Source organism: Oncorhynchus mykiss, chromosome 4 (assembly GCF_013265735.2).
Source record: "Oncorhynchus mykiss isolate Arlee chromosome 4, USDA_OmykA_1.1, whole genome shotgun sequence".
Classification (NCBI taxonomy): domain Eukaryota; kingdom Metazoa; phylum Chordata; class Actinopteri; order Salmoniformes; family Salmonidae; genus Oncorhynchus; species Oncorhynchus mykiss.
In genome coordinates, this window is record NC_048568.1 from 19,965,420 (window position 1) to 19,986,738 (window position 21,319).

General features: G+C 41.7%; 1 protein-coding gene across 3 annotated transcripts in view; it reads right to left on the bottom strand.

The window, feature by feature from the left end:
- Positions 1-18,892, bottom strand: part of LOC110522266 (dnaJ homolog subfamily C member 5) — a 33,145-nt gene extending 14,253 nt beyond the window's left edge. For 2 of the 3 annotated variants that reach the window (XM_021600520.2, XM_036975842.1), the window contains exon 1: positions 18,502-18,892. The gene's annotated coding sequence lies outside the window, so the exon portion shown is untranslated. The remainder of the gene's footprint in view (positions 1-18,501) is intronic. The other variant, XM_036975843.1, reaches the window with a different exon arrangement.
- Positions 18,893-21,319: the final 2,427 nt, after the last annotated feature.

Below are 21,319 nucleotides of genomic sequence, written 5' to 3' on the forward strand. Positions count from 1 at the left end.
TCCCCATCCAACCTGACAGAGCTTGGATCAGGATCTGCAGAGAAAAATGGGAGAAACTTTGCAAACATTTGTCATTATGAGGTACTTTGTGAAGATTGTTGAGGGGAAAAAAAATATTTGTTTATATATATATATATATATATATATATATATATATATATATATATATATATATATATATATATATATATATATATATATATATATATATATATATTTTTTTTTACCCCTTTTTCTCCCCAATTTCGTGGTATCCAATTGTTGTAGTAGCTACTATCTTGTCTCATTGCTACAACTTCCGTACGGGCTCGGGAGAGACGAAGGCTGAATGTCATGCGTCATCCGATAAACAACCCAACCAGCCGTACTGCTTCTTAACACAGCGCGCATCCAACCCGGAAGCCAGCCGCACCAATGTGTCGGAGGATACACCGTGCACCTGGCAACCTTGGCTAGCGCGCACTGCGCCCGGCCCGCCACAGGAGTCGCTGGTGCGCGATGAGACAAGGAGATCCCTACCGACCAATCCCTCCCTAACCAGGACGACGCTAGGCCAATTGTGCGTCGCCCCACGGACCTCCCGGTCGCGGCCGGTTACGACAGAGCCTGGGCGCGAACCCAGGGACTCTGATGGCACAGCTGGCGCTGCAGTACAGCGCCCTTAACCACTGCGCCACCCGGGAGGCCTCGAAAAAAAACATTTTTAGAATAAGTCTAACGTAACAAAACATGGATAAAGTCAAGGGGTCTGAAGCTTTAGGAAGAGTCTTGGTGGTTCCAAACGTATTCCATTTAATATTGATGTAGGCCAGTGTTCTTGGGGACCTTCAGTGCTGCAGAAATGTTTTTGTAGCCTTCCCCAGATCTGTGCCTCGACACAATCCTGTCTCGGAGCTCTACGAACAATTTCTTCGACCTCATGGCTTGGTTTTTGCTCTGACATTCACTGTCAACTGTGGGACATTATATAGACAGGTGTCTGCCTTTCCAAATCATGTCCGATCAATTGAAATTACCTCAGGTGGATTCTAATCAAGATGTAGAAACATCGCAAAGATTATCAATGGAAACAGGATGCCCCATAGCGTCGGAATACTTTCATAAACAGTCTTAACCTGTTTTCACTTAGTCATTATGGAGTATTGTGTGTAGATTGATGAGGATTTTTTTTTTTAATGTAATCCATTTTAGAAGGCTCAAATCAAATCAAATGTATTTATATAGCCCTTCGTACATCAGCTGATATCTCAAAGTGCTGTACAGAAACCCAGCCTAAAACCCCAAACAGCAAGCAATGCAGGTGTAGAAGCACGGTGGCTAGGAAAAACTCCCTAGAAAGGCCAAAACCTAGGAAGAAACCTAGAGAGGAACCAGGCTATGTGGGGTGGCCAGTCCTCTTCTGGCTGTGCCGTAACGAATGCACTGTATGTAAAGGTTGGGCCTACACAAAACCCCTACAGATCATTTACAACCACAATACACTATTGACAAGTAGACCAGCACAGATTCATTTGGGATTAAGCTCCAAGACTGAGTAGTAAAGTGCAGCAGCATGGCAAACATGAATAATGAAATACATAAACTGTAGAGCCTCTATCTGAAATCCATTTGATTAAAACAAAGCCTAACAGAAGGCAGCAGTGAAACTCAACACCACATTCTGCTGAGCAGGACATTAGCCCTGCTGGGGCACAAACACACCACATTCAGCCACACACACGGTGACTACTAATGCCATGGGAGGCTTGAGCTAAAGACGATTACATATTGCTGATCTCACACAGATCAACATGGGGAAATCTTAGACTGGCTGTGGCCTGGAGAGACTTCCCCTGAACAGCCAGCACAGCCCAGTGACAAGCAGGGAGAGGCGTAGGAGGTGGTTTGGGCTGGGGGGGAACCTTTTTCTATAGGTTGTTGTGAGGGGAAACAGTAAATGGTGGCACAAGGCTACAAGCAAAATCAGACTAGCAGTAAACTAAGCTTACCCCATTGATTCCCTTAAAGCTGGTGGTGCCCCAACACTGAAAAAGCAGTCTGTTTGCAATCACCTTTGTTCTACATTGGAACTGGTGAGTAGCCAAGTCAAGGGTTTCCAACTGCTTAACAACAACCACACTTCCAAAGCTTGGACAAGCAGAGACATTTAACCAGTAAAGCTTGTTTCCATGAATTACCTCTGCTATCTGGCCTGTCTGTAGGCCATTCACTAAAGCCCCAGCTCCAATGTTCCACTGGCTCAGGTCCAGCCTCAACTCTAATCAGTTCAAATAAAATTACTTGTGAACAGTCTATCCATTTCTGTAGAGAAAGGGGGCTTCACAATTACTTGTGTAAAGGGGGTAAAGGGACTCTGCATATGAGGCATCCATCATGTCAAATAGGACCTACTGAAGCCCAGTGTTTCCTCCAGGATTTTTTTCCCAAGAGCAGTGGCAGACTTAGCAGGGGGCTTCCTGCTTGGGGGTGAATGGGTCTCCCTGGGGGATACATCTTTACATCTACAGTGACGTCTACGATTGAAATGCATATGGGGCAAACACTGGAGGCCTAAGCTAATGGTCTCCTGTGCATTGCAGTAGGGTTGGGCGGTACCCAGATTTTCATACCATCCTTCTCTCATCTCAGGATTTGCGGTATTACAGGTTAAATACACAAGTGGGCGAATACACAAGTGGGCGACAAAAAAAAAAAGCCCAATCGGCATCTATTACCAGAATGCTGTCAAAATTAGCACAAGTAATAGTCAATTTCCATGGAGGCTGCTAAGCTAAATATGCTAACAAGTACAAACGGTAAAAAAATTATTGCAAAGACAGGCAATCCAGCTCATAGGTTACAGATAGGTAGGAGCTACCAAATGTCATTTTTGGTGAGTTTAGACTGTGAACTAGAGACATTGTGCAAATGAACAAGGCTTTGACGCCTACTTGTCTGAAGGAAGAACAGTACCATCTCTGGTGCAGCAAGTGTACACGTTGTGTCTGTGTGGAATCTGGAGTCGCGACAGCAACGGGCTGCCTGCTCTGCTTGGAGAATAGGGAGAGGGGGGGGGGGGGGGGGGGAGACGCAAGAAAATCCAGATAGCAGTGGCAGCTGTACAGATAACTCATCCAAAGGGCGTTGACTTCTCAAACACGGCAGAAAGCAAACACGGCCCCCGTGCTTGAGGCGTCACTAAAGCCCTGAGTTTGATCCCAGCCTGTTTCACAGCCGGCCGTGATCGGGAGATCCATGAGTCGGCACACAATTGGCCCAGCGTCGTCCAGGTTAGGGGAGGGTTTGGCAGGCCGGGATTTCCTTGTACCACTTCCAATTCGAGATCACGAAATTAGGGAGAAAAAGGGGTAAAGGTACCACCAATTTTTTATATATTTTTTTTAAGAAAACAAAAATGCCAACACTATACGATGCCCCGTCGCCTTATTAATTCAGCCACTCAGATAACTAGCAAATTACACTTAGAATTCTGTGTTAACACGAACCCTGTGTTTTTCACACAGAAAAATAAGAATGCGTAATAAATATGTCTGCATTTTGTAAACACAGATTTAAAATGCTTCTTACTGTAATTTCTGCTCAGCCTCAGACATTTTTTTTTGCTTCAGTTGCACTTCTACACTCAGATGAGAATTCACCAATTGGCATTCTATCAGCAGACAGCGCTCTGACTGATGTGGAGCTACTCTTCTCTGGTAAAAATGCACAATTAACTTTAATATAAATGTAGCTGGCTACATTCCTTTTATGGCAAACAGAAATTCATTGGCAACGCATCCTTTTTGCTGTCACGTGTGCTCCCTCTCCGGCCTCTGGGTCACCAGGCTGCTCGTTATGGCGCACACCTGTCACTATCGTTATGCGCACCTGCGCGTCGTAAGACTCACCTGGACTCCATCACTTCGCTGATTACCTTCCCTATATATGTCACTCCCTTTGGTTCCTTCCCCAGGAGTCTTTGTTCCAGTTTCATGTCTGTGTGCTGTTAGTGTTTGTATTATGTTCCTTTTATTAAAACAGTCACTCCCTGAACTTGCTTCCCGACTCTCAGCGCACAGTGTTACATTTGCAGTGTAAGCTCATTTACTTGTGTGGCTGCCAGCCAAATAGCGTTGCACTTCTGTTGTCATCTGATGAAAATGAAGTTATTTTCTACTGAATTTGTTGCACTAATGTATTTTCTGTGAAGGAAAACTACAGTAGCACGCCCCTGATCACTACATTGAAGCAAAATAAATAATGACTTTCAATATAAAACACGACTCGTCAATACACGGCTGGACTCTCCTGCTCCCGTTTTCTCATGTTGTACCATTTACAAACAGGCAAAAAGCTAGTTTAGCTTTAAAAAAAATAAAAACATACAAAAATTGTACCACACCACCTCTCCTCTTTCTAAAGATTTAATTTAACTGTACTGGAAATAAGAATATGTATAGGAATAGTGTGTAAGTTTATATGGCTGCACCATGCACATTAAATAAATAGTTAATTTGTCCATGAAAAAGACAAGACACGCTTAGGCTACCCTGATCACATACAACACACATTTTATAGTAGGCTAAGAATATATAAAAATGATGAAAAATAATATTTTTCCCACAACTTCCTTCATGCCAACCAAAAAAAGTGATTTTGAAACAGAGCCCAAGGCAAGCCCATGCTTTTTTGATCCACATCTCAACTCTTTTCCTACCGTAACTCTGCTTCGTTAAGAAGCAGGAGTAGAGTATCTTCATCATGAGACCCATAGAAAATAATAGCAACATATATTTTCAAAAGCATTCGCGTCTCGTGTTCATATTTCACAACCTCCGCGGGCTTTTGAAGTTTCCTATACGCGAGCTCAATAATAGGCCTACACTTGATTTACATTGCATGCTAAATGTTTCTAAATCAGTGATCGATGTGCAAACGAATTGATGAGCTACACCAACTTATTTGCCCAGCATCATAACTAATCAAATATAGCCTACAGATGGAGATTCAGTGAAACAAAATCACATAGATTGATTAAAAGTCTTTTGGGCAGAAGTAGGCCTAGGCTACTAAGTGACCGTAGAGAAAAAAATACTCCACTTATTTCAGCATGATAAATGGTAGAGCAAATAGCATTCAGTTCTTTGGCAAGAGCTCTGGTGGACACTCCTACAGTAAGCATGCCAATTGCACGCGCCCTCACAACTTGAGACATCTGTGGCATTGCGTTGTGTGACAAAACTATACATTTTAGTGTCGCCTTTTATTGTACCCAGCTGTGTAATGATCATGCTGTTTAATCAACTTCTTGATATGCCACACCTGTCAGGTGGATGGATTATTTGGGCAAAGGAGAAATGCTCATTAACAGCGATGTGAACAAATTTGTGCAAAAAAATTGAGAGAAATAAGCTTTTTGTGCTTAGGGAAAACTTCTGGGAGCTTTTCTTTCAGCTCATGAAACCAAACTTTACATGTTTACGTTTTTGTTCAGTGTTCAAACAGTCTGTCAGAGATGGAAAGATCAACCAAATTTTCAGCACAGACACTAACACTATGTGACAGCCAAAAATGCCTTTTGTCAGTACTGGGCTAAATTAAGTATTTTGTATTTCTTTGCAATCCTCTTGTTTCTCACAGAAAGGCTATTTTTGGCTGCCATTCGCAAATGATTTGAGAGACGGATGCTGCCTCAAAGTACTTTTATTCTGAAGTAGCTGTCATCTCAGGGATCTCAGGGATGACAGCTACTTCAGAAGAAAAACGTCCAGCCTACTTCATTACATTGTCAACGGAAAAGGATCGTATCTGCTTCTTTTTGCCACCATAAACTTTATTGGCAGCAACCTGATTAAAGGTTGAGGTATTAAACAAAATACAAGTAGAGGCCTAGAACATTGCTACAATGTTAGGCATGCTTCAGTGTGGCGTAAGGACAACTGAATGAGCAAGACGACAAGTAGGCCTAGCTAGCAGGACAGACAGTTATGGCATAGCAACATCTGATCTACACCCCTGCTCATAACCAACAGAGTAGAAACTAAGCCTAACCATTTTTAACCTAAACTGCCAGGTGCTACAAACAGTTAATAAAAAAATATTGACAATCAATGACTAATATGTGAAATAACACACCATGATTTTGCTATGACAGCTCACCTTTGACCTCAGCCTTTGCAGCCACTACAGCTGGGCAAATAGGGACATTGATGTCATAAGGGTAAAATATCTACATTAACCATCAACACTGACCTATACCAACATACAGTGCATTTGGAAAGTATTCAGACCCCTTGGCTTTTTCCACATTTTGTTATGTTACTGGCTTATTCCAAAATTGATTAATTTTATTTTTATTTTTTATAATCCACCTACAAACAATACCCCATGATGACCAAGCAAAAACAGGTTTAGACATTTTTGCAAATAAAAAAAATGGAAATAAACATTAACATAAGTATTCAGACCCTTTACTCAGTACTTTGTTGAAGCGCCTTTGGCAGCGATTACAGCCTTGAGTCTTCAAAACATATTTTATTGATCACATACACATCGTTAGCAGATGTTAATGCGAGTGTAGCGAAATACTTGTGCTTCTAGTTCCGACCGTGCAGTAATATCTAACAAGTAATCTAACAATTTCACAACTACCTTATACATACACGTGTAAAGAAATGAATAAGAATATGTACATATAAATACATACATACATACGTGTGTGTGTGTGTGTGTGTGTGTGTGTGTGTGTGTGTGTGTGTGTGTGTGTGTGTGTGTGTGTGTGTGTGTGTGTGTGTGTGTGTGTATGTATATATATATATATATATATATGAGATGAGTAATGTAGGGTATGTAAACATTATAAAGTGGCATTGTTTAAAGTGACTAGTGATACATTTATTACATCCATTACATCCAATGTTTAATTATTAAAGTGGCTAGAGATTTGAGTCAGTATGTTGGCAGCAGCCAAGTTAGTTAGTGATGGCTGTTTAACAGTGATGGCCTTGAGATAGAACCTGTTTTTCCAGTCTCTCGGTCCCAGCTTTGATGCACCTGTACTGACCTCGCCTTCTGGATGATAGCGGGGTGAACAGGCAGTGGCTCGGGTGGTTGTTGTCACTTGATCTTTTTGGCCTTCCTGTGACATTGGGTGGTACATGTGTCCTGGAGGGCAGGTAGTTTGTCCGGTTATGTGTTGTGCAGACCTTACTACCCTCTGGAGAGCCTTACGGCCTTACGGTTGTGGGCGGAGCAGTTGCCATTCTAGGCGGTGATAGAGCCCAACAGGATGCTCGTGATTGTGCATCTGTAAAAGTTTGAGTGTTCTTGGTGACAAGCCAAATTTCTTCAGCCTCCTGAGGTTGAAGAGACTTTCCACCTTCTCCACTACTGTCCCGTCGATGTGGATAGGTGGTGCTCCCTCTGCTGTTTCCTGAAGTCCACGATCATCTCCTTTGTTTTGCTGACGTTGAGTGCGAGGTTATTTTCCTGACACCAAACTCAGAGGGCCCTCACCTCCTCCCTGTAGGCTGTCTCGTCGTTGATGGTAATCAAGCCTACCACTGTAGTGTCGTCTGCAAACTTGATAACTGAGTTGGAGGCGTGCATGGCCACGCAGTCATGGGTGAACAGGGAGTACAGGAGAGGGCAGAGAACGCACCCTTGTGGGGCTCCAGTGTTGAGAATCAGCGGGATGGAGATGTTTCCTACCCTCACCACCTGGGGGCGGCCCGTCACAAAGTCCAGGACCCAGTTGCACAGGGTGGGGTCGAGACCCAGGGTCTCTTAATGACGAGTTGAGGGTACTAGGGTGTTAAATGCTGAGCTGTAATCGATGAACAGCATTCTTACATAGGTATTCCTCTTGTCCAGATGGGTTAGGGCTAGAGGCCGACCGATTAATCGGAATGGCCGATTAATTCGGGCCGATTTCAAGTTGTTTTCATAACAATCGGAAATCTGTATTTTTGGGTGCAGATTTTTTTTTTTACACCTTTATTTATCTAGGCAAGTCAGTCAGTCAATGACGGCTTAGGAACGACAGATTTTTCCCTTGTCAGCTCAGGGGATCCAATCTTGCAACCTTACAGTTAACTAGTCCAACGCTCTAACCACCTGATTACATTGCACCACCAGGAGCCTGTTACGCGAATGCAGTAAGCCAAGGTAAGTTGCTAGCTAGCATTAAACTTATCTTAAAAAACAATCAATGACTGTCGTTACTCCAATATGTATTTAACCATAAACATCAATGCCTTTCTTAAAATCAATACACAAGTATATATTTTTAAACCTGCATATTTAGCTAAAAGAAATCCAGGTTAGCAGGCAATATTAACCAGGTGAAATTGTCACCTCTTGCGTTCATTGCACGCTGAGTCAGGGTATATGCAACAGTTTGGGCCGCCTGGCTCTTTGCAAACTAATTTGCCAGAATTTTACGTAATTATGACATAACATTGAAGGTTGTGCAATGTAACAGGAATATTTAGACTCATGGATGCCACCCGTTAGTTAAAATATGGAACGGAATAAACATTTTGTTTTCGAGGTGATAAGTTTCCGGATTTGACCTAAGGCTCGTATTTCTGTGTGTTTATTATAGTTAACTTTTTATGGCTGCAGGGGCAGTTTCTGAGTAGCTTGGATGAAAAGGTGTTTGTAAACAGCCAGCTCCTCAGTCTGTTGCTAATATATGCCTATTATTATTAGTATTGGATAGAAAACTCTGAAGTTTCTAAAACTGTTTGAATTATGTCTGTGAGTATAACAGAACTCATATTGCAGGCAAACACCTGAGAAATTCCACTTCCTGTTTGGATTTTTTCTGGGGGTGGCAGATTTTCAACCTAGCTCTCATTGAAATTACAGCGAGAGATGGATGAGTTTTCACTTCCTACGCCTTCCACTAGATGTCAACAGTCAATAGAACTTTGTCTGATGCCTCTAATGTGAAGGGGGGGGGGGGGGGGGGGGGGTCGAATGAGACAGGAAATAGTCACCACTGCCACAAGTTGACCATGCTTTCACTATGCGCGTTCACAAGGGAAAGACCTGCGTTCCACCGCTCATTTGAAATCATTCTAATTCTCCGGTTGGAACGTTATTCAAGATGTATGTAAACAACATTACATACATTGATTCAGTACATCGTTTGACATGTTTCTACTGACTGTTACGGATCTTTTGGATATTTCGTCACGTTATAGTGGACGCGCTTTGTGACTTTGGAATTGTTTACCAAACGTGCTAACCAAAGTAGCTAATTGGACATAAATAACAGACATTATTGAACAAATCAAGCATTTATTGTGGACCTGGGATTCCTAGGACTGCATTCTGATGAAGTTCATCAAAGGTAAGGAAACATTTATCATGTATTTTCTGGTTTCTGTTGACTCCAACATGGAGGCTATTATTCTATTGTTCTGAGCGCCGTCTCAGATTATTGCATGTGTTTCTTTTTCCGTAAAGTTTTTTTTAAATCTGACACAGCGGTTGCATTAAGGAGAGGTATATCTGTAATTCCATGTTTATAACTTGTATTATCATCTACAGTCAGTCACAGTCGGTCATGTTTCCGGTCGCTTTCAGTTTAGCGCGAATGCTGCCATCAATCCACAGTCTCTGGTTGGGGAAGGTTTTAATTGTCACTGTGGGTACAACATCACTGACGCACTTGCTAATAAACTCGCTCACCAAATCAGCGTATACATCAATGTTGTTGTCCGATGCTATCCGGAACATATCCTAGTCCACGTGATCGAAGCAATATTGAAGCCTGGAATCAGATTGGTTGGACCAGCATTGAACAGACATGAGCACGTTCGTTTCCTGTTTTAGTTTCTGTCTATAGGTTGGGTATTAGGACCTGCCTTGTTGATGGTGCTGTTAAGAATGCAGAGCAGCTCTTTATTATGGACAGACTTCTCGTCTGAGCTACTGTTGTATCAATATGTTTTGACCATTACAGTCTCAAATTAATCAATTTACACATATATTAAAATATTTAGTTGAGGTTTAGGGTTTAGTGAATGATTTGTCCCAAATACAATGCTTTTTTTTGTATTTGAAATATTTAGGATTAACTTATTCCTTGCCACTGTGTTTCAGTCGCTGTAGTAGCAGACGTGTATAGTCATCCGCATACAGACACACTGGCTTCACTCAAAGCCAGTGGCATGTCGTTAGTAAAACAATGTAAAAAGTAAGGGCCCTAGACAGCTGCACTGGGGTACTCCTGATACTACCTGGATTATGTTGGAGGCTTCCATTAAGTAACTCACTATGTGTTCTGTTAGACAGGTAACACTTTATCCACAGTATAGCAGGGGATGTAAAGCCATAACACATACGTTTTTCCAGCAGCAGATCGTGATTGATAATGTAAAAAGCTGCACTGAAGTCTAACTAAACAGACCACCCCATTTTTATCATCAATGTCTCTCAGCCAATCATCAGTAATTTGTGTAAGTGCTGTGCTTGTTGAATGTCTTTCCCTATAAACATGCTGAAAGTCTGTTGTCATTTTGTGAACTGTAAAATAGCATTGTATTGGTCCCCCCAAAAATCGCAAACTTTACTAAGGGTTGGTAACAGGCTGATTGGTCGGCTATTTGAGCCGGTAAAGGGGGCTTTACTATTTTTAGGAAAGCCCGAGGGCACACACTTTCTAGTAGCCTTGAATATATTGCAAATAGGAGTGGCAATATCGTCCGCTATTATCCTCAGTAATTTTCCATAAAGTTGTCAGACCCCGATGGCTTGTCATTGTTAGACAATTTTTTTCACCTCTTCCACACTCACTTTACTGAACTCAAAATTACAATGCTGGTCTTTCATAAATTTGGTCAGATATACTTGGATGTATACTGTCAGTGTTTATTTCTGGCATATCAAGTTTTCTGATCTTGTCAATTATTTTTTTACATTTAAAGTAGTTGGCATTATCAGTGGGTTTTGTGATGAATGACCCATCATTCAATGAATGATGGAGCGGAGTTTGCATTTTTTACCAAAATGTCATTGAGGTGCTGTTTCAGTGTAGTTTCTTATTATTTAGTTTCGTCACATGATTTCTCAATGTTCAGTACATTTGCCAATCGATTGTGCAGCCAGACTTATTTTCCATACCTTTTGCCTCATCCCTCTTTTCAATTCCTTATCAACCCACAGGGATTTAACAGTTTGTCATTTTCTTGATGGGTGCATGCTTATTAGTAACTGGGATAAGCACTTTCATAAATGTGTCAAGTGCAGCATCTGCATCCGTTTGCTCCTAATTACACACCATAGACCAACAAATATTATTTACATCAACAACATAGGAATCACTACAAAACTTATTGTATGACCTCTTATACAGTTGTGGCCAAAGGTTCAGAATGACACAAATATTAATTTCCACAAAGTTTGCTGTTTCAGTGTCTTTAGATATTTTTGTCAGATGTTACTATGGAATACTGAAGTATAATTACAAGCATTTCATAAGTGTCAAAGGCTTTTATCCAAAATTACATGAAGTTGATGCAAAGAGTCAATATTTGCAGTGTTGACCCTTCTTTTTCAAGACCTCTGCAATCCGCCCTGGCATGCTGTCAATTAACTTCTGGGCCACTGATGGCAGCCCATTCTTGCATAATCAATGCTTGGAGTTTGTCAGAATTTCTGGGTTTTTGTTTGTCCGCTCGACTCTTGGGGATTGACCACAAGTTCTCAATGGGATTAAGGTCTGGGGAATATCCTGGCCATGGACCCAAAATATCTATGTTTTGTTCCCCGAGCCACTTTGTTATCACTTTTGCCTTATGGCAAGGTGCTCCATTATGCTGGAAAAGGCATTGCTCGTCACCAAACTGTTCATGGATGGTTGGGAGAAGTTACTCTGAGGATGTGTTGGTACTAGAGGTCGACCGATTATGATTTTTCAATGCCGATTCCGATTAAATCGGCCGATTTTTCAAATGAATTTATAATGACAATTACAACAATACTGAATTAACACTTATTTTAACTAAATATAATACATCAATAAAATCAATTTAGCCTCAAATAAATAATGAAACATGTGCAATTTGGTTTAAATAATGCAAAAACAAAGTGTTGGAGAAGAAAGTAAAAGTGCAATATGTGCCATGTAAGAAAGCTAACATTTAAGTTCTTTGCTCAGAACATGAGAACATATGAAAGTTGGTGGTTCCTTTTAACACTATACTTCAATATTCCAAGGTAAGAGGTTTTAGGTTGTAGTTAATATAGTATGTATAGGACTATTTCCCTCTATACAATTTGTATTTCATATACCTTTGACGATTGGATTTCTTATAGGCACTATAGTATTGCCAGTGTAACAGTATAGCTTCCGTCCCTCTCCTCGCCCCTACCTGGGCTTGAACCAGGAACACATCAACAACAGCCACACTCGAAGCATCGTTATCCATCGCTCCACAAAAGCCACGGCCCTTGCAGAGCAAGGGGAATAACTACTCCAAGTCTCAGAGCGAGTTACGTTTGAAACGCTATTAGCGCACACCCAGCTAACTAGCTAGCCATTTCACATTGGTTACACCAGCCATTAGGCTGATAGGCTTGAAGTCATAAACAGCGCTGTGCTTGCGAAGAGCTGCTAGCAAAACGCACGAAAGTGCTGTTTGAATGAATGATTACGAGCCTGCTGCTGCAGCCAGGCTGCCCAAACTGTTGCATATACTCTGACTCTGCGTGCAATGAACACAAGAGAAATGACAATTTCACCTGGTTAATATTGCCTGCTAACCCGGATTAGTAGTTATAACTAGTGATTATGATTGATTGTTTTTTATAAGATAAGTTTAATGCTAGCTAGCAACTTACCTTGGCTTCTACTGCATTCGCGTAACAGGCAGGCAATGGTTAGAGCGTTGGACTAGTTAACTGTAAGGTTGCAAGATTGGTTCCCCGAGCTGACAAGGTGAAAATCTGTCATTCTGCCCCTGAACAAGGCAGTTAACCCAACGTTCCTAGGCCGTCATTGAAAATAAGAATGTGTTCTTAACTGACTTGCTTGGTTAAATAAAGGTATATGAAAAAGATTAGTATTAAAAAATAAATAAAATCGGAGCCCAAAAAAACATTTCCGACTTATGAAAACTTGAAATCGGCCATAATTAATCGGCCATTCCGATTAATCGGTCGACCTCTAGTTGGTACCATTCTTTATTCATGGCTGTGTTCTTAGGCAAAATTGTGAGTGAGCCCACTCCCTTGGCTGAGAAGCAACCTCACACATGAATGGTCTCAGGATGCTTTACTGTTGGCATGACACAGGACTGATGGTAGCGCTCACCTTGTCTTCTCAGGACAAGCTTTTTTCCGGATCCCCCAAACAATCGGAAAGGGGATTCATCAGAGAAAATTACTTTACCCCTTTGTCCTCGGCAGTCCAATCCTTGTACCTTTTGCAGAATATCAGTCTGTCCCTGATGTTTTTCCTGGAGAGAAGTGGCTTCTTTGCTGACCTTCTTGACACCAGGCCATCCTCAAAAAGGTCTTCGCCTCACTGTGCGTGCAAATGCACTCACAACTGCCTGCTGCCATTCCTGAGCAAGCTCTGTACTGGAGGTGCCCCGATCCTGCAGCTGAATCAACTTTAGGAGACGGTCCTGACGCTTGCTGGACTTTCTTGGGTGCCCTGAAGCCTTCTTCACAACAATTGAACCGCTCTCCTTGAAGTTCTTGATGATCCGATAAATAGTTGATTTAGGTGCAATCATCCTGGCAGCAATATCCTTGCCTGTGAAGCCCTTTTTGTGCAAAGCAATGATAACGGCACGTGTTTCCTTCCAGATAACCATGGTTGACAGAGGAAGAACAATGATTCCAAGCACCACCCTCCTTTTGAAGCTTCCAGTCTGTTATTCAAACTCAATCAGCATGACAGAGTGATCTCCAACCTTGTCAACACTCACACGTGTTAACGAGAGAATCACTGACATGTCAGCTGGTTCTTTTGTGGCAGGGCTGAAATGCAGTGGATTGTTTTTTTTGGGGGGGGGTTCGGTTAATTTGCATGGCAAAGACGGACTTTGCAATTAATTGCAATTCATCTGATCACTCCTCATAACATTCTGGAGTATATGCAAATTGCCATCATACAAACTGAGGCAGCAGACTGTGTGAAAATTAATGTGTCATTCTCAAAACTTTTGGCCACGACTGTACACTATATTAGGCCCAGCCTTTGGAACTTTGGTTTTCCTACATCCGATGGATTTGGATACTGCTTTCAAGCTAATTTCTTCAGCAATAGTAAAGATGTGATCAATACATGTTGATAATTTCATTCCTGAGCTGTTTGTAACTACCCTGGTAGGTTGACTGATAACCTGAACCAGGTTGCAGGCACTGGTTACAATTAGAAGCGTTTCCTTGACGAAAGCCAGTCAGTATTTAAATCAACCAGAAAAATATACCGCTCTTGATATCCCATACAATATCAAGCATTTCACACGTTATCCAGATTCTGACTGGTAGCACTTGGTGGTATATAGCAGCTTCCCACAAGAATGGGCTTTAGGCGAGGCAGATGAACCTGTAGCCATATTACTTCAACAGTATTTAACATGAGATCCTCTAAGCTTTACAGGAATGTCTTTCTGAATATAAACAGCAATACCACCACAACTGGCACTTCTGTCTTTTCTGTAAATGTTATAACCTTGTATTGCTACCACTGTATCTATTCAAAATATGAATGTCATCTGTTACTAGCAAGTTATTAATTCCATAAACCTTGTTTCTTAAGCTACATTATGTGGTCCTGAGCAGGTTCTCATCAAGGATCTCTCTCTACCTTGCTCCAATCATCTTTCCTTTGATCCTGGCTAGTCTCCCAGTCCCTGCCGCTGAAAAACAACCCCACAGCATGATGCTGCCACCACCACCACCACCACCATGCTTCACCATAAGGATGGTGCCAGGTTTCCTCCAGAAGTGACGCTTGGCATTCAGGTCAAAGAGTCAATCTTGATTTCATCAGACCAGAGAATCTTGTTTCTCATGATCTGAGAGTCATTTAGGTGCCTTTTGGACAACTCCAAGCCAGCTGTCATTTGCCTTTTACTGAGGATGGCTTCCGTCTAGCCACTCTACCAAAAAGGCCTGATTGGTGGAGATCTGCAGAGATGGTTGTCCTCCTGGAAGGTTCGTCCATCTCCACAGAGGAACTCTATCAGAGTGACCATTTGGTTCTTGGTCACCTTCCTGACCATGGCCGTTCACCCCAGATTGCTCAGTTTGGCTGGGTGGTCAGCTCTCGGAAGAGTCTTGGTGGTTCCAAACTTCTTACATTTAAGAATGGAGGCCACTGTGCTCTTGGCGACCTTCAATGCTGATCAATGGAAACAGGATGCACCTGAGCTCAAAGGGTCTGAAAACTTACGTAAATAAGGCATTTCATTTCTTTACTTGTTTCGCTTTGTCATTATGGAGTATTGTGTGTAGATTGACAAGGATTTTTATTTTATTTAATCCATTTTAGAATAAGGCTGCAACGTAACAAAATGTGGAAAAAGTCAAGGGTTCTGAATACTTTCCAAATGCATTGAATAATATCATTGTCATACCATATGCTACTACAGACCCAAATTTGTTTCACTAATAGATAGATCTGCTGACAAAAGGGCAATAAAAGAAAACAGTTTGAGCTATATTTTCTGTGACAGAAGATTGTGGAAACACAGCAGCTACACGTTGCTAGGAAACATGGCAGTGAGGGCTGCCTGTAAGGGTGTGATCATCAGCAGCATTATGCAAAAGCTAGCTCACACGACATAAACCCGTAGCTGTAACATTACTAGCTACAGATAAGAGATTGAATGGATCCCTCAATCTTAATTATGTCTTGCAGTTAGTAAAAGCATAGAGTGGAGAGGATGAGGAGCTCTGCGGACCCATACATTCAGTTCAGCTGGTACCTAGTCAAACTCGGCTGGCAGAACGAGTGTGCTCGCACTCACTTCAAGACCTTTCCTTTTAAAACGAGAACATAGCGGGAACAGTACTGTTTGTCCATTTAATGACGCCATAGCCAGTACACACTTCCTCAAAAAAGTCAGAATTAAAAGAACAATAAATCGGTAATTCATTTTGACGTTTTTGCCGAAGAGATCTTAGTAGCGCAATTTTACATCTAATTAAGATATTTGGTGCAGTATTTTTCAATGAAAAAAACATTCATGAAAACGAGTTGTCTCTAGTTGAATGACAAATAATTTATTGAAGAATCCCTAATGTTGACCAATTACAGACAAAGAGGCATAGACTTCACCTCTGAACTTCGGCTTGCCTCCAGAAAAAAATTACGTGACCGAACAGCCGAGAAAACCCTCATCGAAGTCCAAAACAAACGACAACGTCACAAAATGTCATAATATATGCACAAACTCTACCAAACTGTATGGGCTGGGAAGCATTCAGACGCCTTTAGTTTCCCGAAGTAATTTAGCTATTCATTGTAGGCATTGCGATTTGTAGAGTTGCTATTTTCTCGTGTCAATTAACTTGACATTCCTGTCTTGCAGAAAATAACACACACACAGAACGAGCAGTATGGCTGGTGGCATTGTCATGCTGCAAGGTCATGTCAGGATGAGCCTGCAGGAAGGGTACCACATGAGGGAGGAGGATGTCTTCCCTGTAATGCACAGCGTTGAGATTGCCGGCAATGACAAGCTCAGTCCGATGATGCTGTGACACACTGCCCCAGACCATGACGGACCCTCCACCTCGGTCCCGCTCTAGAGTACAGGCCTCGGTGTTACGCTCATTCCTTCGACGATAAACGCGAATCCGACCATTACTCCTGGTGAGACAAAACCGTGACTCGTCAGTGAAGAGCACTTTTTGTCAGTCCTGTCTGGTCAAGAGACCGTGGGCTTGTAGGCCTTACAACAGGCCTACAAGCCCTCAGTCAAGCGCCCTCTCAGCTTATTGCGGACAGTCTGAGCACTGATGGAGGGATTGTGTGTTCCTGGTGTAACTCGGGCAGTTGTTGCCATCCTGTACCTGTCCCGCAGGTGTGATGTTTGGATGTACCGATCCTGTGCAGGTGTTGTTACACATGGTCTGCCACTGCGAGGACGATCAGCTGTACATCCTGTCTCCCTGTAGCACTGACTTAGGCGTCTCACAGTATAGACATTGTAATTTATTGCCCTGGCCACATCTGCAGTCCTCATGCCTCCTTGCAGCATGCCTAAGGCACGTTCAAGCAGATGAGCAGGGACCCTGTGCACATTCTTTTGATGTTTTTCAGAGTCAGTAGAAAAGCCTCTTTAGTGTCCTACATTTTCATAACTGTGACCTTAATTGCCTACCGTCTGAAGGGATATTTTCTTTTTTTGCTGAGATAGATATATCTAGCCATCTGTCACACACAATAGCTCTTATTTGTATGGGTGATCCTTAGATGCTACATCCATTTTTGGACGTATGCAGGTATGACATATGTACCCATTGATTCCTGAATAATATAACGAATAATTGCCTTTTTTTTTTTTTTTATATGTCCAAAAATGGATGTAGCACCTATTTTTTTTATTTCACCTTTATTTAACCAGGTAGGCAAGTTGAGAACAAGTTCTCATTTACAATTGCGACCTAAGGATTGCCCATATAAATTAAGACCAACAAGCAAATGTTTGTAGCCAATTTAGATTTTGTGGCTGTGGAATTTGACTGAAATCTGATTTAGTGGATACAGACTCAGTGAAAACGTGTAACCACTGCTGTGTCCTTGCACAACCATAATCCCCTGCTAATCTCCACATGGAGAATTACAAACAATTTTTACATCCTGTCTTTACCCCATTCATTGTTATTGAATGATCTAACGTTAGTACTGCAGATGTAGTAAGCCATCTAACGTTATTTAGCTAGCTAATGAACTAGTAATGACATTTCTATTTTCCTCGCACATGGATCACGTTAGTAGGCTTTCTGTCAATCAATGTTGTCAATAACGTTTGGGGAGTGATTAGCTATTAGCTAGCTAACTAATATGATCAGATTCATGCTTGACGTGGTCTACTGTGTTGGTTAGTAATGCGAAACAGGTGGATGGACATCAACCGATACTTCTAAATGTGTTTCAACTGCAAAAGCCGACGGGCTGCTTCGCTGTAATTTAGCAGCTAACGTTAACAAGCTCGCTACGATGATAACTACTGGATGTCAGAATTAGCTAGCAAACGTTAAAATAAATTATATTTAACCAATCCAACACTGTTCAACCCCATGCCAGAATACGTTGCTTGGATTTCCACCATGCCCATGGTCTTCTAGGTGTGGAGTATGGACTGTCACCCACTAAGCACCCAGAGACTAAACCGAGACCCATAGTAACGTTAGTAGGAAACCATCTTTGAAGAGACCGCTCGCGACACACTAGCTAGCGGCTAGTTCTCCATTTAGCCAAAACCGGCTAGCGTAGCTCGAAATCCTTTCCCGTGGCTCAGGTCAGGGTGACTTTACGGCGTATCTTACCTTGTACGGAGAGGTATATTTCGCTGTAGCTGGATCATAGAGGCATCCACTTTGTATTTCAAGAATGCCAGAAAATGGCTCAGAATGGCTCTGCCCCTCCTAAAAATGCTAGCAGCTATAGACTATCGTTTCAGTACTGTTAGACATACAGACAAGCGAGGTCTGATTGGTTGATTCCCTCTTCTCAGAAGCAGGGGACAGCGTCGTCATGTCGTTACACGAATTCTTTGAAATTAATGTTTAAATTCAAAGAAAATGCATCTTGGTTTTTCTAACTACTGTAAATATGTCTATGAAAACTATAAAATTGTTACAACTAACTATGATTAGTTAAGTCAGGTTTCTGGAATGGTCTTATAAATTGGACCACCACTACCACACTAGTCACAGATAGAACAAGACAGATATTTCACCGGTTGTATAAATGTGAAGCATCCGGTTGGCGTTTCCACTCACTACCAAATATGGCAGTGAGAAGAAGCCCAGTTTGAACGAGATAGATATTGGCAGACGTTATGCTAATTTACTCATCGATAGAACATTTGATCTCAATACAGTTCTGTTCCCAAAACTACAATATGTTCCGAACAGAGTGGACTAAGTTTTGTAGACTTTGCCCTTTTGCCAAAGTTTTTTAAAAGTGCGTTGTTTAGGAGTGCAAAGGCGAATTTAGTTATTGGACACGCGCACTTCAGAGTAGGCGTTCCCCAACAGAAATATGCAATTGAATGCTAGAACGCGCCAATAGGATATCGCTAGCTCGTGCTTGGCTCTGTACACCTCCTTGCTTGTTCTGTCCACTTTGGCTTGTTTGTTCCCATTTGAAACGACGGGCTGTTGTCTATCTTGGTTTAGTTATAAAAAAATGTTTTTGCTACAGTCATAGAACAATGAGCCAGATGTTTACCGGATATATAAATCTGAAGCATCCGGTTGGGGTTTCTACTCACCACCAAATATGGTGATGAGAGGAAGCCCAGTGGCTGGGAGAAGAATAAAATGGAGTGAGATAGATTTGTGTCGACATTCTGCAAATACAGTTATTTTCCCAAAACTATAATATTTTACGAACAGTGTACAATTTTGTAGACTTTACTGTTTGAGAAGTTTCAAAATACTGCAAGGGAAAATTGAGTTATTGCACAAGCCACTTAGGAATAGGCATCAATTCAATTCAAATATATTTATTGGTATAGGAAACATGTTTACACTGCCAAAGCAGGTGAAATAGATATAAACAAAAGTGAAAAACGATCCGAAATTAACAGTAAACATTATACTCAAACGTTTCAAAGGAATGGAGGCATTTAAAATGTCATATTATGGCTATGGACAGACAGTGTTGTAACAATGTTCAAATAAATAAATTATTATTGTGTTCTTCACTGGTTACCCTTTTCTTGTGGTAACAGATCACAAATATTTCTGCTGTGATGGCACACTATGGTATTTAACCTAATAGATATGGGAATTAATCCAAATTGGATTCGTTTTCAAATTCTTTGTGGGTCTGTGTAATCTGAGGGAAATATGTCTCTCTAATATGGTCATACATATTTTGCAGAAGGTTAGGAAGTACAGCTCAGTTTCCACCTTAATGTGTGGGCAGTGTGCACATAGCCTGTATTCTCTTGAGAGCTAGGTCTGCCTACAGCGGACTCTATTGTAAAGGCTATGCTCACAGTCTGTACATCGTCAAAGCTTTCCTTAAGTTTGGGTCAGTCACAGTGGTCAGGTATTCTGCCACTGTGTACTCTCTGTTTAGGGCCAAATAGCTTTCCAGTTTGGAAAGAATTAACAAAAAAAACAGAGCAATGTGTCAACTATCTTTTTGTTTTCTCATGATTTGGTTGGGTCTAAATGTGTTTCTGTCCTGGGGCTGTTTGTGATTGTGAACAGAGCCCCAGGACCCGCTTGCTTAGGGGACTCTTCTCTAGGTTAACCGCTCTGTAGTTGATGGTTTGTTATGGAAGGTCTGGGAATCGCTTCCTTTTAGGTGGTTGTAGAATTTAACAGCTCTTTTCTGGATTTTGAAAATTAGCGGGTATCGTCCTAAATCTGCTCTTCATGCATTATTTGGAGTTTTACGTTGTACACACAGGATGTTTTTGCAGAATTGTGCGTGCAGTCTCAATTGGGTGTTTGTCCCATTTTGTCCCTCACAACCATAAAAGGGCAATGGGTTTTATAACAGATTCAAGTATTTCTTGTGTTGCCAAATCCTAATTTGTCGAATTTGATGTTTCTTTTGATGGTGTACAAGACCCTTCTTGCCTGGTCTCTCAGATCATTCACAGCCTTGTGGAAGTTACCTCGGCCTAAACATCAGCGCCACAGGTATGCATCGTTTTTTATGTGCTCTAGGGCAACAGTGTCTAGGAGGAATTTGTATTTTTGGTCCTGGCAACTGGTCCTGGCAAAACACCATTATTTTTGTCTTACTGAGATTTACTGTCAGGGCCAAGGTATGACTGAATCTGTGCAGAAGTTCTAAATGGTGCTGTAAGCCCTCCTTGGTTGGTTGACAGGAGTGCCAGATAATCAGCAAACAGACACTTGACTTCAGATTCTAGTTGGGTGAGGGTCGGGTTCTGCAGACTGTTCTAGTGCCCTCGCCAATTCGTTGATATGCTCAAGCTGCATCCGTCTCACCCCATAGCCCTGTGGATCTTGCCAATTTTAACCGCATACTTGTTGGTGTACATTTTAAAATGTTGTATGTTTTAGATTTTGCCTTAGTTTGGTTAGTTTGTTTATCAATTAGGGTGTGAAGGATGAATACATGGTCTGTTGTACGGTAATTTGGTAAAAAGCCAAT